This window comes from Urocitellus parryii, unplaced genomic scaffold (genome assembly GCF_045843805.1).
Source record: "Urocitellus parryii isolate mUroPar1 unplaced genomic scaffold, mUroPar1.hap1 Scaffold_37, whole genome shotgun sequence".
Lineage (NCBI taxonomy): Eukaryota > Metazoa > Chordata > Mammalia > Rodentia > Sciuridae > Urocitellus > Urocitellus parryii.
The window spans coordinates 2,924,449-2,929,176 of record NW_027553327.1 but is presented as its reverse complement, the minus strand read 5'-3'; positions in this window follow the sequence as shown (position 1 = coordinate 2,929,176).

The window sequence follows — 4,728 nt, the reverse complement described above, 5'->3', positions numbered from 1 at the left end:
AAAATGTGTATTAATATTTCCCAAGTGTCTGTTGATTCATTGGATCGTCATGAGACTTTGTGCCATTGGGGAAGCATGTCAACTCACTCTCAGAACTGAAGATGGTGACTTGTCAGCATATTCCCTGTTGCTCACTGTTAAGGAGGCTGGACCTTGGTCAACTGTGGACTTCTACAAAGGATTTCTTTTACTTGTGAGAAGTCTTGTGGCTCTATTTTTGTAGCACATTCATGTACTTTTTTATAACCACTGACCATGTGAGAATGGTTTTCTGAGAATGAGTTTACATTGGTAGCAAGAATTGTTTGACCTGAAGTTCTACTGCTTTTGCCATTATTGCATTATAACAGTAAAATATAAGGTGGTATGTTGTGTCTATAAAAAATTAGGAAATTTCTTTTTAAAAATGTACACAACACACTCTTCTCTTTTCCATACCTTGCCACTGATTTTCAAGGAATATGATAAAAAAATTAAAAAAGTATAATCCTCTAAGAATGAATGAAACTCTAAGGCTTATAATGTCTTTAATCAGCAACTATGGGCTGAATTAAATTCTTTTTTTTTGATAGATACTCAAATATATTTTATTTAAAAATCAATTAAAGCAAGTCCTGAATCTGTAACTACTGTCTTTAAAACAATGTTTCTAAGAACTAGCTCTTCAGAACTGTAATTTTAATTACTGCAATTTTAACAGTACATTTTAAAGAGGTTTAAGATTTAAATAAAATTATAAAAGCCTGGTACTTTTGTTTACTGCTAGACCAGATTCTTCCATTCTTTTAAATTCTAGAAAGTAATAGGATTGTTGAAACCTAGAACATAACATATCATTGTTCTTTTTATGTCCCCTAAGTATTCTCAAAATAGGGGCAAAAGCTTCAGTGTGAAACAAAATCTCTGTGAAACAAAATCTCTAAACTACTGAAGATAACTCAGAATCAAAAAGAATTTGAGTCCTTTAGGAAGAATTCAATCTACATAACCTCCATTTAATATTAGAAGCAGCAGCTGTGTGTAAGAGGAAAACCATATAATAGCTTATGCCATTTAAAATAAAATTTAAGTCACAAACACATTTTGAATGTATCTTTCAACCTCTACAGGACACAAGGCAATGCTGAAGTTACTATAACTCCTAATTTTAAAATAGCATTTAAATAAAGGTGATGTCAGCTAGGAAGATAGATTTTCAAGGAAAGGCAGATTATTTTATTCAAAGCAACAGTAGTTTTCCCTCTAAAGCCTTTTTTGTATTTATTCTATTAGTAAGTTATAATGCGTTCTATGTAGTTTATCTGAGCAGTTCTGAACCCACCCATAGTTGCCTGGCCTTACATCCATCTGATTGTACCACTTCTGTAGCAAAGCCCAAGGTAGCTGCCCATATACAGGTTGTGTAGAGAATACTGTCCCTTGATTCAATTATACTTTTGTATCTCAAAAGTTTTAGAAGTCATCTCCAGCAAATTGTGTTTGAGTTTAGTTACTAAAATCATTTCATTTGTGAAGCAGTAGTGTTTCAACCTGAAAGTATTACTGCTATAGTTGTAATTATTGTCCAGTGACTCATCCCCTCCCACACTAGAAAGGAAATTTAAACAACTAATTTGTGAGATACAGATTGCTTTGTGTTAATTGCTTCAAGATAAAATCACCTTTTTTTTTGGGGGGGGAGGTTTGGTCATTCAGATCTGAATTAAAGCTAAGCTGATGACAATGTTCAATTTAAGTTTGTTTAATGCTGATGAAACAGACATTCATACAAAGCATCCTTTTTTTCATATAACCCCATTCTTTGGTGGCAGCTGGGGTTGTGGCTCAGTGGTAGAGTACTTGCCTAGCACAGGCAAGGCCCTGGGTTTAATCCTCAGCACCACATAAATAAATAGAGGTTAAAAAAGCATTCTTATGTGAAGGATGCTAAATGTTTCTTCATATAAATTATCACTTTGAGGGGCTGGGGTTGCATGTGAGGCACTGGGTTTGATCCTCAGCACCACATATAAATATAAAGGTACTGTGTCCATCTACAACCAAAAAAAAAAGTTTTTTTTTTAAATTATCACTTTGATATACATGTTTTATAGTATGAGAAAACAGAAAGAACAATGTATCAGTTTTGCTACATTTTAATAGTAGATTTTAAGGGAGCAACATCAAACATCAGTAACATCAAACAAAAAGGTACTGAGTATTCCACAGGGTACAGAGTGCTGCCAAGCACCTTGGAAAGTTTACATGACATGGAGAAGATGAGGCCCTTCTCTTGAGAAGTTTACAGTCTGGAAATTTTGACCACTCAGAGTTTCAGTTGAGTGAACATTTTATTAAGGCAAATTCTTCATTTCCTAGAACTACTGTAGACTGAACTATTTTTGCACTTGTGAAATTAACCCAATCCAGATGAAAGAAAAGACTAAATTTGGTTGATAATTCTTTCAGGCTCATATAGTTTTGTTAACACTCATATAGTAAACAAAACTGACCTAACAGACAACTGAAAAATTAAAGACTAGATCTCTTGAAATGCAAGGGCTAAAATAACTGTTATTCGTTTTAAAAAGCAAACGGATGGTATCATTAGGTTTTACACTAGTTTAAAAATAGGCCAAGTATTGCATTCCCTTCATGCATTGTTCATTTAAAATAGTGAATATTAAAATATGTGGGTTCTACATGTAACCCACAAAAAAGCTCCTCACAAATCTTTATGTTCTGTGTATCAAATATCCACCTTGTGTGCTATGAAAGTTTTATTTATGTCTCATCAAGTTAAAAGTAAATAGTGAAATTATAATAGGCTAATGACCTGCATATTTTCATATGAATGTCAATATATCTAAATAGGAAATAAATGGCAGTCATATCTACCTATATTAAAAAAAATAGAATATCTTTCCAGATTTTGCATACTCATCACTTTATAAAGACAAGGTATGCAGGTTTTAAGGTTTCACAATCAGTTGTCAGAAAAACAGCAGTTGTTCCTGCAGTATCTCATTAGCATCTGACTCAATTATTTTTAGATGACATGATTTAGAAGACGTAAACCCACCCCAAAATTTGTAATTATTCTGAGATAGATGGTTTTAGTGTTAACCCTAGAATCATTAATGCTAACCCTAGAAACAATAGCAATGTGATGTAGAACAACTAATCAACATGACTAAAAATGTGCTCACTTTCAGAAAAACAATCTGGTCATCTGGAAAAAAATCACAGCTACAATCTGGGGAACACTCCCATATAAGATATTGATCTGATTAAGGCACACTATTTCTAAGTAGAACTATCAGATGAGGGTGAATATAGGCCAGCTCTAAGAAACAGCCTATAAGACAGACCATAACTGATCCAATTTCCTTTCAAAGCAATCTGGTACTATCCTACCCACTTCAATTCAAAAGTTTGAAGTTAATTCAAATCAAAATATTATCAAAATGACCATACTACCAAAAGCACTATATAGATTTAATGCAATTCCAATCAAAATTTCAATGGAATTTCTCATAGAAATAGAAAAATCAATCATGAAATTCATCTGGAAAAATAAGAGACCAGAATAGCTAAATCAAGCCTTAGCAGGAAGAGTGAAGTAGGTGGCATCACTATCCCAGACCTTAAAATATACTACAGAGCAACAGTAACAAAAACAGCATGGTATTGGCACTAAAACAGACTGGTAGACCAATGGTACAGAATAGAGGACACAGAGACTAACCCACAAAATTACAATTATCTTATTTTAGACAAAGGTGCCAAAAACATGCACTGGAGAAAAGATAGCATTTTCACCAAATGGTGCTGGGAAAACTGGAAATCTATATGCAACAAAATGAAATTAAACTCATAACTCTCACCATGCACAAAACTTAACTCAAAATGGATCAAGGACCTAGGAATTAAGCCAGAGACTCTGCATCTAACAGAAGAAAAAAGTAGGCCCTAATCTTCATCATGTGTGTTAGGCCCCAACTTACTTAATAAGACTCCTATGGCACAAGAATTAAAACCAGGAAGCAATTAATGGGATGGATTCAAACTAAAAAGTTTTTTCTCAGCAAAAGAAACAATCCGTGAGGTGAACAGGGAGCCTACATCCTGGGAGAAAATCTTTACCCCTCACACATCAGATAGAGCACTACTCTCTAGGGTTTATAAAGAACTCAAAAAGCTAAGCCCTGACAAAAACAAGTAACCCAATCAAAAAATGGGTCAAGGACTTGAACAAACACTTCTCAGAAGAGGATATACAATCAATCAACAAATATATGAAAAAATTTTCAACATCTCTAGCAATCAGAGAAATGTAAATCAATACTAAGATACAACTATAGTCAGAATGGCAGCTATTATGAAGACAAACAACAATAAGTGTTGGCAAGGATGTGGGGAAAAAGGCACACTCATACATTGCTGTTGGGACTGCAAATTGGTGCAGCCAATCTGCAAATCAGTATGGAGATTCTTTGGTAATCTGGGAATGGAACCACCATTTGACTGAGCTATTCCTCTCCTTGGACTATACCCAAAGGACTTAAAAACAACATACTACAGGGACACAGCCACATCAATGTTTATAGCAGCACAATTCACAATAGCTAAACTGGAGCCAACCTACATGCCCTTCAGTGGATGAATGGATTTTAAAAAAATGTTATATATATATATATATATATATATATATATATATATATATATATATATTATACTCAATGAACT